The sequence below is a fragment of the Loxodonta africana genome, chromosome 7, assembly GCF_030014295.1.
Source record: "Loxodonta africana isolate mLoxAfr1 chromosome 7, mLoxAfr1.hap2, whole genome shotgun sequence".
Taxonomy (NCBI): Eukaryota; Metazoa; Chordata; class Mammalia; order Proboscidea; family Elephantidae; genus Loxodonta; species Loxodonta africana.
The window spans coordinates 21,857,551-21,870,746 of NC_087348.1; the positions used below are offsets into that span (position 1 = coordinate 21,857,551).

At 36.4% G+C, this 13,196-nt stretch overlaps 1 pseudogene; it reads right to left on the reverse strand.

Moving 5' to 3' along the window:
• Positions 1-1,455: 1,455 nt before the first annotated feature.
• On the reverse strand, positions 1,456-9,157 carry LOC100660259 (olfactory receptor 8K3-like; annotated as a pseudogene).
• Positions 9,158-13,196: the final 4,039 nt, after the last annotated feature.

A 13,196-nucleotide genomic window follows, 5' to 3' on the forward strand; every position in this document is an offset into this window, starting at 1 on the left:
ATTAATCGTCCAACTTTCACATGCACATGAGGCAATTGAAAATTGATGGCTTGAGTAAGGTTCACCTTAGTCTTCCAGGTGACATCTTTGCTTTTCAACACTTTAAAGAGACCTTTTTCAACAGATTTGCCCAGTTCAATGCATCTTTTGATTTCTTGACTGTGACTTCCATGGGCATTGGTTGTGGATCCAAGTAAAATGAAATTCTTGAAAACTTCAATCTTTCTCCGCTTATCATGATGTTGCTTATAGGTCTAGCTGTGAGGATTTTTCTTTTCTTTATGTTGGCATGTAATCCATCCTGAAAGCTATAGTCTTTTATCTTCATCAGTAAGAGCTTCAAGTCCTCTTCACTTACAACAAGCAAGGCAGTGTCATCTGTGTAGCCTATGTTGTTAATGAGTCTTCCTCCAAACTTGATGCCCCATTCTTCTTCATATAGCCCAGCTTCTAAGATTATTTCTTCAACATATAGGCTTAATAGGTATGGTGGAAAGATACAACCCTGCCACACACCTTTCCTGACTGTAAACCGTGCAATATCATCCCCTTGTTCTGTTCAAATGACTGCCTCTTGGTGTATGCACAGATTCCTCATGAGCACAATTAAGAGTTCTGGAATTCCCATTCTTCACAATGTTATCCATAATTTCTTATGATCCACAGAGTCAAATGCTTTTTCAGAGTAAATGAAACACAGGTAAACAGCTTTTGGTGTTCTCTGATTTCAGCCAGGATCACATCAGCAATGATACACCTGGTTCCACATCCTCTTTCGAATCCAGCTTCAATTTCAGGCGGTTCCCTGCTGATAACTGCTGTGGTCATTTTTGAAAGATGTTTGAAAAATTTTACTTGTGTGTGATACTAATGATATTGCTTGATAATTTCTCTATTTGGTTGGATTACCTCGCCTGGGAATAGGTATAAATACTGATCTCTTCCAGTCAATTGGCCAGGTTGTTGTGTTCCAAATTTCTTGGCATGGATAAGTAAGCAATTCTAGCTCTGCATCTGTTTGTTGAGACATCTCAATCTGTGTTTTGTCAGTCCTGGAGCCTTGTTTTTCACCAGTGCCTTCAGTGCAGCTTGGACTTCTTCCTTCAGTACCATCAGTTCCTGATCAAATGCTACCTCCTAAAATGGTTGAACATCCACCAATTATTTTTGATACAGTGACTCTGTGTATTCCTTTCATCTTCTTTCGATGTGTCCTGTTGTTTAATATTTTCCCATAAAATTCTTCAATATTGCAAGTTGAGCCTTGAATTTTTTCTTCATTTCTTTCAGATTCAGAAAGGCCAAGTATATTTTTCCTTTATGGTTTTCTAACTGCAGGTCTTTGCACGTCATTATAGTACTTTGCTTTAACTTCTTGCGTCTTTAATTCATTATGAGTTGGAACTGAATTGACAACACCTAACAATGACATACATACATATATATATATATATATATATATATATACACATATTTATATATATGTAAATATATATACTCACACACTCAAACATACACATATATTGGAATTTGTATTCTAATTGCATTAAATTTATGGGGTAAGTTAAGAAGACTTGACATTTTCATAATATTTATTTCTTTCAACCCATGGACATGGTATGTCTCTGCCTTTATATCTTCTTTAATAACTCAGTAACATTTTGCAGTTTCTAGCCTTGATGTCTTCAAATCTTACATTAGATAATTTCTTATTTTTTTTTTATTTTTGTGCTGTTGCAAATCATACTTTTAAATTCTTTTCCACATGTTACTAGTGCATAGCAAAACAATCTATTTTTTGTAATATATTAATCTCATATCTGTCAACCTTGAAAAGTTATTTCTTTCTCTTTAGCTGATACATTATTCTAGGTTTTTTAGGTACACAGTCATGTCACTTGAAAACAGTTACACTTCTGTTTCTGCTTAGTAACATATTTAACTTTTATTTCAACAGAAATCTGAGGTGTCATCTATTATAAGGGAGACAGAGCTGAAGTGTTGTGAAGAAAGATGTTTTTAAAATATTTGCTATATATAAGCAAGGTACAAACACTGTGGTTTAAATGATATGTAAGACACAAAGAAAATATATTTTTTAAAAAATTTATTATTTAATTTTTTAGAAAAGATTATTACTGAGAGATGGATACAAAAGGCTTCACTTTAATGGTAACATACATATTTGGCAATGTGACAACAGTGATGTCAAATTCAGGCACATGTGCTGAACTTGAGCCCAAACCAACATTGATATCAGAAGGAAAATCAGTACTTCAACATCTATAATGTATACATTTTAATTGAAGACATGGGAAATTTTTCTAGTATCCCATGCCTTTTACACATTTTATTTCTAAAAACCTAGAACCTTTAATAAACAACTGTCTATAAATTAATTTGTTGAATATGCACTCTACATTCAACATTAAATAGGAATTTTGCATAAATTTTTCAATATCTTATGCAAGGCACCTTTTAGCTCTTTGTTTCTCAAACTATATATTAAGGGATTTAGCATAGGTATTATCACAGTGTAAAATACAGAGGCCATCTTATCAGTGTCAAAGGAATGGCTGAATTTGGGTTGAACATACATAAAGAATATAGAGTCCCATATAACAGAAATACTATTATCAGGTTAGATCAGCATGTGGAGAAGGCCTTGTACCTAACCTCTGCAGAGTTCATCCTGAGGATAGTTGCCAGGATCGACATGTAGGACACAAGAACTATCAAAAAGGATGAAATTAAATTAAATGCTGAACAGATTAGTATTATCAGTTCAACATCAAGTGTGCTTGAGCACAGCAATGTTAATAATGGAAGACTGTCACAGTAGAAATGACTAATGACATTATAGCCACAGAAGGAAGAAATAAAAATCTTTATTGTGGTCAGAAGAGAGAGAAAGGCACTGTAGAGATAGGGAACTATCACCAGACCCCAGCATACTCTTTGAGACATAATGACTTTGTAGAGCAGAGGGTTACAGATGGCCACATAGCGGTCACAGGCCATTGCAGACAGAATGAAAAGTTCACTAACAACAAACATTATGAAGAAGGCTAGCTGTATAGCACACCAATTATAGGGGACTGTATTTTGATTCACTACAAAATTTACCAACATTTTGGGTCCCACAGAAGTTGAATGTCCAAGATCAATAAAAGCCAGATGCCAGAGAAAAAAGTACATGGGTGTTTTTAGCCTGGAGTCCATCTTGGTGAGGATGATCATGCCCAAGTTGCCCACCACTGAAATCATGTAGATGATGAGGAACAACCCGAAGAATGGAGCCTGGAGCTCAGGGCGGTCTGTGATCCCCATTAGTATGAATTCCTTTATCACTGTTAGGTTTTGCTTATCCATCCATGCCATTAAGGAAACATACTGTGGGAAGAACCACCAGAATAGTTATTACATTCCAGAAGTTATCACCAGGTAAAACTTTAGTATACAAAACCATTATGTGTGAGATAAATTGATTTTTTCAGATGAAGTAATTCAAACAAAACCCATCTTTGTCATTGAACCTAGAACCGAATTTAGAAACCATTACAGCATAAAGAGAACTGTTGCTCTCAAGTCAATTCCAACTCATAGTGACCCCACCAGATAAAATAGAACTATCCCATAGGGTTTGCAAGAAGTGGCTGATATATTACAATAATTCTATTTTTGTGTTATATACTGGTTATCATTGCAAGGTATACAATTCTTTCAGCAATAGAACATAAAATATGTTTGAACTAGATTGGAAAAGATAACATTCTATTATTTTCTTAATTTTAAAATACATACAATTAGCAAAAACATCAAAGTTTAGGAGAAATTATAATAAAAAGGTATAGGCCTCTCCTCCTTGCTCCTGCATCTTCAGCGCCAATACCCAGAGAAAACCATTATTAACGAATTTAACACACTTTGATTTTCTTTTCCTTGTCATCAAGAGTATTTCTAAATGATATTCTTATCCAGTAAGCATTTGATTTTTAAAAAGTGTATTCTTGGAGGCAGAGCCAACATGGTGCTATAGACAGAAGCCCCATACCATCCCTCAACAGCAACAACCCAAAAAACTAAGTAAAACAGAGACAAACATCAATCCTGGAACCCTAAACTTTAAATGAAGAGACAGAGAACTCAATGAAGCACCAAATGGAATAAGAGAAAAGAGAGGATGGAGAGATGTGGAGTGGAGGGCCCCTACCAGCTAATGCAGCACAGATTCACCAACTTGGACAACAGTTTGAGAATGGCAGACAGGGAGTACAGGAAAGCAGCTCACAGAGCTCCCAGTAGGAGACAGGGAACCCGCTAGAATTGCTCTGCTGCACCATAGAAGAGTGACTGGCCCTGTCCATTGGACAAGGTGATGAGAAGTATTGTGCCCACAGACTAGCAAACAACACACAATGACATCCAGCTTGCTCAGACTTAACCAAATAAAACAAAAAGCAGGATGAAACAAACAGATCTACAATCAATAAAGAAAGAAAATAACTACTGAAAGTCCCAAAGACAGCAGACACTGTCAAAACATATAAAAAAATAGGAAAGAATGGTTCCAGTTGGTGTCCAAAATAATACACCAGATGACCTTCCAGCAGAAGAAAAGGCATTGGAATTACCTGATAGGGAATTCAAATCTCTACTATTCAGGACTATTCAAGAGTTGAAGGGAAAAGCAGAGAAAAATGAGGAAAAAATAGACAAAATCATGGAAAAAAGTAGACAAAACAATGGAATAAGTCAGAAAAATAATACAGGAACAAAATGCCAAAATAAATTCCCAACTGGAAATCATACAAAAATAACCATCAGCAATCCAAAAGATAAACAACAATATTTCAAAAATAGACAGTGTCATACAGGGTCTGAGGAGCAGGTTTGAAACAATTGAAGATATGATCAGCAAAATTGAAGAGAAATACTTGGATACCACTGTGTTTGATGAAAAATCAGAAAAAAAAAAAATGAAGAAACCCTGAAAATGATGTGGGATACAATCAAAAGCCAAAATTTGCAAGTGATCAGGATTCCAGAACAGGGGGAGAAAATGGAAAACACAGAGAAGACCATTGAATAATTACTGACAGAAACTTCCCTAATATCATGAAAGTTAAAAAGTTGACCATGCAAGAAGCTCAACAAACCCCATATATGATAGTACCAGAAAGCAAATCACCAAGGCATATCATAATCACACTCGCTAAAACCAAAGAAAGAATCCTGAGAGCACCTCAAGGAAACCCGAAAGTCACACACAGAATGGAAACAGTAAGACTGAGCAGGCAAGAAGGCAATTGGATGATATACATAAAACCGTGAAAGAAAAAAAAAAAAAGGCCAACCAAGAATAATATGTTCTGCAAAACTCTCATGCAGATATGATGGTGAAATTAGGACATTTCCAGACAAAGAGAAATTAAGGGAATATATAAAAACCAAAGCAAATTACAAGAATTATTAAAGGGAGTCCTTTGTTTTGAGACCCAACAACCTCAGAAGACAGAGTGAATCTGGGACTCAAGGCCACGCCAGCCAGATACCAACCTAGGAAATGAACACTTGAGGATTAATCAAACTTAAAAGATTTACAACAGGGAAAAGAGAGGTTAATCTGTAAATGACAACAACTTCAAAACAATGAAACAGGGAGTAAACGGTTTAGGTATAGAACTTTCTAACGGAGAAGAAAGCAAGAAAATGCCAAGTAATAAAAGACTGGTTTAAACTTAGGAAGATAAGTATAAATTTCAAGGTAACCATAAAGAAAGTTGACAATCCTACTCAACAAAATAGAGAGACATAAAGCATCAGCAAACACATAATCTACAAAAACTAGAGAAAAACAAATACAAAAACACCCACAAACAAAAGGAATTCAGCATGGGAGAGCAAGAAGAACAAAGAAAACATCAGCACCACAAATTCATGGATGAGTGAATAAATGAATAAACAAACTACAAAATGACAGCAATAAACTCACATTTATCAATACTTGCACTGACATAAATGGCCTAAATGCACCCATAAAGAAAGGGAGTGAAAGAATGGATTTAAAAATCGATCAATCAATCAAATAAATAAAAACAGGATTCATCAATATGCTGTCTACAACAGACACACCTTAAAAACAAAGACATTAATGTATTAAAAATCAAAGGATGGAAAAAATATATGTATATTAAGCAAATACCCCTCCCCCAAAAAAGCAGAAGTGGCAATACTAATCTTAGATAAAATAGACTTTAAAACAAAATCTACATTAAAAGACAAAGAATGGCATTCTATGATTAAAAGGACAATCCATCATGAAGACATACTTACCCATAATAAATATCTATGCGCCCAATGACAGGGCTCCAAAATACATAAAACAAATTCTAACAGCACTGAAAAGAGAAATCAACAGTTCTATAATAATAGTAGGAGACTTTAACACACCACTCCCAGTAAAGGCCAGAACATCTAGAAAGAAACTCAGCAAAGATACAGAGGATTGAAAGGACAAAAACAGCCAACTTTACCTCTGAGGCATATATAGAACACTCCAAACAACAGCTGTAAAGTACACATTCTTTTCCAAAGCACATGGAACCTTCCCCAGAATAGAACACTTCTTATAGCACAAAGTAACAGTCAGCAAAATCCCCAAAACTGAGATAATACAAAGTATCTTCCCTGATTAAAATACCATCAAAATGCAAATTAACAATAGGAAGAGGGAGGAAAAAAAATTCGTTACACAGAAACTGAATAACATCCTGCTTAAAAACCACTGGGTAATAGAAAAAATCAAAGATGGAATCAAAAATTCCTAGAATCAAATGAGACTGAAAACACTTCATATCAAAGCCTTTGGGACACTGCAAAGGCAGTGCTCAGAGGTCGATTTATAGCAACAGATGCAAACATCAACAAAGAAGAAAGGGATAAAAATAAAATATTACCTACACAACTCAAACAGATAGAAAAAGAACAGCAAAAGGAGCCCACAGCCACCAGAAGAAAGGAAATAAAGATCAGAGCAGAATGAAATGAAATAGAGAATAGAAAAACAATAGAATCAACAAAACCAAAAGTTAGTTCTTTGAAAGGGTCAACGAAATCGACAAACCACTGGCCGAATTGATGAAAGAAAACCAGGAGAGGACCCAAATAACCGAAATCAATGAAATGGGGGGCATTAGAACAGACCCAACTGAAGTAAAAAAGATCATAAGAGAGTATTAGGAAAAACTATACTCCAAAAAATATGAAAACCTAGAGGAAATGGACAAATTTCTGGAAACACACTACCTACACAAACTAACACAAAATGATGTGGAAAATCTGAACAGACCCATAACAAGAGAAGAGATTAAAAAAAAAAAAAAAACCCAACAACGAAAAAAGTCGTGGCCCAAATGGCTTTACTGGAGAATTCTACCAAACATTCAGAGATGAGCTTACACCAGTACTACTATTTCAAAGCATAGAAAAGGAATGGATACTTCCAAATTCATTCTATGAAGCCAGAATAACCCTGATACCAAAGCCAAGTGAGACACCACAAAAAAAGAAAATAACAAACCTATTACAGCACTGGGTTTTCTGGGTATATCTCCCATAAACATAAATGCAAAAACTCTCAACAAAATTCTAGCCAATAGAATTCAGCATCATATATTAAAAAAAAAAAAAAAAATACACCATGACCAGTTGGGATTCATACCAGTTATGCAAGAATGATTCAACATTAGAAGATCCATCAACATAATCCACTGCTTAAATAACATAAAAAAATCACATGATCATCTCAGTCGATGCAGAAAGACATTCAACAAAGTCCAACAACTATTGCTGATAAAAACTCTCAGTAAAATAGGTATAAAAGGGAAATTCCTCAACATAATAAAGGGCATCTATACAAAACCATCAGCCTACATCATTCTTAAGGGGAAGGGGCTGAAAACATTTCTCTTGAAAACAGGAACAAGACAAGGACGGCTTTTACCACCACTCTTATTTAAACTTGAGCTGGAAGCTCTAGCAAGAGCAGTAAGGAAAGAAAAGAAAATAAAGAGCATTCAAACTAGTAATGAAGAAGTAAAAGTGTCTCTTTTTGCATATGATAAAATACTATACAAAGAAAACCCAAAAGACTCCACTAGAAAAATACTGGAACTAATAGAAAGATTCAATAGAGTAGCAGGATATGTGATATACAAAAATCAGTTGAATTCTTATACACCAATAAAGAGAACGATGAAAAAGAAATCAGGAAAAAATACAATTTACAACAAAACACCCAAAACCAAACCCAGTGCCGTCGAGTCGATTCAGACTCATAGCAACCCTATAGGACAGAGTAGAACTGCCCCACAGGGTTTCCAAGGAGCGCCTGGTGGATTCAAACTATCGACCCTTTGGTTAGCATCCGTAGCACTTAACCACTACACCACCAGGGTTTCCCAATTTGTAACAGCCCCTAAAAAAATAAATAACTTAGGAATAAATCTAACCAGGGGTATAAAAGATATATACAAAGAAAGCTACAAAACACTACTGCAACAAACCTAAAGAGATCTACATACATGCGAAAACGTTCTATGCTCATAGACGGGTAGACTCAACATTGTGAAAATGACAATTCTACCCAGAGCAATTTACAAACACAGTGCAATCTGGATCCAAACACCAACAACATTCTTTAAAGAGATGGAAAAACTAATTATTAAATTTACGTGGAAAGGAAAGAGGACCTGGATATGTAAAATACTATTGAAAAAGAAAAATAAAGTAGGAGGGGTCTGGTAGTCAGAACACTCTGGTACTGGTAGAACAACAGTTACGTTGACCGGTGGAACAGAATTGAGAACCAGATGTAAATCCATCCATCTATGGTCACCTGATCTTTGAGAAGAGTCCAAAGTCCAACAAATGTGGAAAAGTCAGTCTTTTTAACAAATGGTGCTAGCAAAACTAGATGTCCGTCATCAGAGAAATAAAACAGGACATATATCTCACACCATACACAAAAGTTAATTCAAAATGGATCAAAGACGTAAATAAATATAAAACTAGACATTAGTGAAATGCAAATCAAAACCAGAATGAAATACCGTCTTGCCCTGGCATTACTAGCAGGAATTAAAAAAAAAAAAAAACAGAAAATAATAAATGTTGTGTAAACTGTGGAGAGATGGGAACTCATGCACTGCTGGGTGGGAATGCGAAATGGTACAACCATTTTGGAAAACGATATGGTGCTTCCTTCCAAAGCCAGAAATAGAAATACCGTATAATCCAGCATTCACACTCCTAGGAATATAAAAAAAAGAGCAGCCACAAGAATAGACACATGAACATCCAAGTTCATTGCAGCATTGTTCACAACAGCAAAAAGATGGAAACAACTTAGATGCTCATCAACAGATGAATGGATAAATAAACTATAGTGCACACAGTGGAGTATTATGCAATGATAAAGACCAACGATGAATCTGTGAAGCATCTCACAGCGTGCATGAATTTGGAGGACTTTATGTTGAGTGAAATAAGTCAATTACAGAAGGACAAATATTGTATGAGGCCACTACTGTAAAAAAAAGTCATGAAAAGGTTTATACGCAAAAAGAAACAATCCTTGGTGTTTACAAGTGGTGAGGATAGAAAAACACTAAATAGAAAATAAATAAGTGGTAACTTCGATGTGTAAGACAGACAGTACACAATACTGGGGAAACCAGCACAACTTGTACAAGGCAAGGTCATGGAAGTTCCACAGGCACATCCAAACTCCGTGAGGGACCGAATTACTGGGCTGAGGGATGTGGGGACCATGGTCTCGGGGAACATCTAGCTCAGTTGTCATAACATAGTTTATAAAGAAAAGGTTCTATGTTCTATTTGGTGAGTAGTGTCTGGGAATCTTAAAAGCTTGTAAGCTGCCATCTAAGGTACTGCACTGGTCTCCCCCTTCGGGAGCAAGAGAGAACGAAGAAAACTAAAGACACAAGGGAAAGATTAGTTCAAAGGACTAATGGACAGCATCTACCACGGCCTCCACTAGACTGAAACCAGTACAACTAGATGGTGCCCGGCTACCACCACTGACTGCTCTGACAGAGATAACAACAGAGGGTCTGGGACAGAGCTGGAGAAAAATGTAGAACAAAATTCTAACTCACAAAAAAAAAAAAAAAAAGACTAGGCTTACCATCCTGGCAAAGACTGGAGAAAGACACTCTGAGAATATGGACCCGGACACCCTTTTACCTCAGTAATGAAGTCACTCCTGAGGTTCACCCCTCAGGCAAAGATTAGACAGGCCCATGAAACAAAACGAGACTAAAGGGTTACACAGCAGCCCAGGGGCAAGGACTAGAAGGCAGGAGTGGACAGGATAGCTGGTAATAGGGAACCCAAGGCTGAGAAGGGAGAGTGTTGACATGTGGTGGGGTAGGTAACCAATGTCACAAAGCCATATGTGTACTAATCCTTTAGTGAGAAGCTAGTTTGTTTTGTAAAAAAAGAAAGGAAGAAAAGAAAAAAATGAAGGAAGGGAGGAAGGGAGGGAGGAAGGGAGGAAGGGAGAAAGAAAGGAAGGGAGGAAGGGAGGAAGGGAGGAAGGAAGGAAGGAGGGAAAAAAAGTGTATTCTTACTCCTCTATGCTTCTGTAAGTTTTAAACATTTTTTAATTATTTCTATAATGATAGATAAGAACATTGCTAGCTTGCAGGAGCCTCCAGCATCCCTACTCTAATGCACTTAAACTACTTTTTCTGTTTCCTCTAGAGCAGTGTGTCCGACACTTCAGCACATGAGCGCAACCTGTCTGCTTTTTGCTGTGTTGAATATCAAGGCAGCGCTGCGTGAGTAATATATTCAGTCTGAAAAAGAAAGATTAACAGACATTCTCACATTTGTTTATTAGCATCTCTGAAATGATGGGTTTAATGTTCTAGTTAGAATTTTCTAACACAAATACATTATAAAATGTATTTGTTAATGAAACACCTAAAATTACCTAGTAAACTGCTATAAATATACCACAAAGTGAAAACCAGCTTCTAAAGCTGGCAATGTTATCTGAAATGCTTCGCTTCAGGGATTGGGACAAAGTATTGTACTAAGTATCCTGGAATGAAGTAAAGAAAGCAACAAGGAAGCAGGGGAACTGAGTATAGCATGACTCATCTAAAATACCCAAAGTTAATTTATTTAAATGTACAGGGGCCAGACGAATCATTTATTTTTACCAGACAACACTGAAAGGAGTGGAGTAGTTTGCTATAGTTTAATTTTGAATAGTGTTTTTATATCTTTATGTCCTCTTCTATGAAGCATACATCAAATATTTTGAATTAATAAATGTTAGTTTGAGGATTGTGTTTTCTCTACCTTTATTTTACCCAACTTCTCTCTGTTCCAGATCGTCTTAAAGGTTGGTGTTTCCACACTTTTAAGGAAGAGATACATCCAAATTTGGTACAAACTCTTACAGATTACAAAAAATGAATACTACCCTGAAACTCATCTTAGAAGGTCATTATAACACTGAATAAAGTTAAATATATAATTAAAAAAATATTTAAAAACCCACAATTTCACTTATGTAGATGCAAAAATCTTAAATGATATATCTTACAATGTGGACGAGTGTAACTCCCTTTGACCGAATTGAAGAGCCCTGGTGGTACAATGGTTAAAGTGCTTGAACACTAATGGAAAGATTGGTCAAACTCACCAGCTGCTCTGTGTGGGAGAGACATGGCAGTCTGCTTCTGCATAGATTTACAGCTTGGGAAACCCCATGGAGCAGTTTGACTCTGTCCTATAGGGTCACTACGAATTGGAATTGACTCAATGGCAAAGAGTTTGGGTTTTGGTTTATGACCAAACTGAATGATCCCAGGTTGACCTGGATGGTTTAATTCTGGAAAATTCATAGATATAATTGACCATATTAACAAATTAAAATAAAAACACAATATTATGAGCATTTGAATAGACAAAGAAATAACACTGGATAATAACCAACACTCATTTAGAATGGACAAAGACTTCACAAATTTGGAATGGAAGGAAAATTCCACAACTTGGTAAAATGATTTTGAAAAATACCCCAATAAACTGACTCTAAACATGAGATAAGTTAAAACTTTACCAAGAGAAATTATAGAAATCTTAAATAAACTTTTAGAAACTCTCGTTCCTGAATTACACAACTCAATGTCATAATCATGTCAATTCTCCCCAAATTGATCTATTCTTCCAATGTCAATACAATCAAAGTCTTACCAGGGTATTTTGTGGAATTTGATACTGCCTCTAAAATGTGTGGAAACCCTGGGGGAGTAGTGATTAAATGCTCCTGCTCCTAACCAAAAGGTTGGCAGTTTGAATTCACCAGGTGCTCCTTGGAAACTATGGGGCAGTTCTATTGCACCCTATGGGGACGCTATGAGTCGAAAGGGACTTGACCGCAAGGGGCCTGGGCTTGGGCTCCAAAATGTGTACAGAAAATGCACATGGTAAAGGAAAAGCAAGACACTCTTAAAGATAACCTGTGTTATCAGATATCAAGACTTATAGAACTACAGTTATTGATACAACGTGGCAATGGCATAAGAAAAAGCAAATGTATCAATGTAACAGAATAGAGGACCTAGAAAGAAACCAATATACTTGCGGAACTGTGCTGCATACCAGAAGTGGCCTGTTAAGACAGCGAGATGAGACTTGTCTATTCAATAAATGGAGCTGGGTAATATAATCATTCCTATAAAACAAAACAAAAACAAACCTGCTGCCATTGAGTCGATTCCGACTCAGAGCGATCCTATGGGGCAGAGGAGAACTGCCCCACAGTTTCCAAAGAGCACCTGGCAGATTTGAACTGCTGACCTCTTGGTAAGAAGCGGTAGCACTTAACCACTATGCCACCAGAGTTCCCGTTATTCCTATACCCAAACCAAACCCACTGCCGTCGAGTCGATTCAGACTCATAGCGACCCTATAGGACAGAGTAGAACTGCCCCATAGAGTTTTCAAGGAGAGCGTGGCAGATTTGAACTGCTGACCTCTTGGTTAGCAGCTGTAGCACTTAACCACTATGCCACCAAGGCATTTTTTTCCCATAGATAAATAAATTAATTTTAGTTTTTCAAAGCACTTACTGTCAAAATATTCAAACTCTAAAG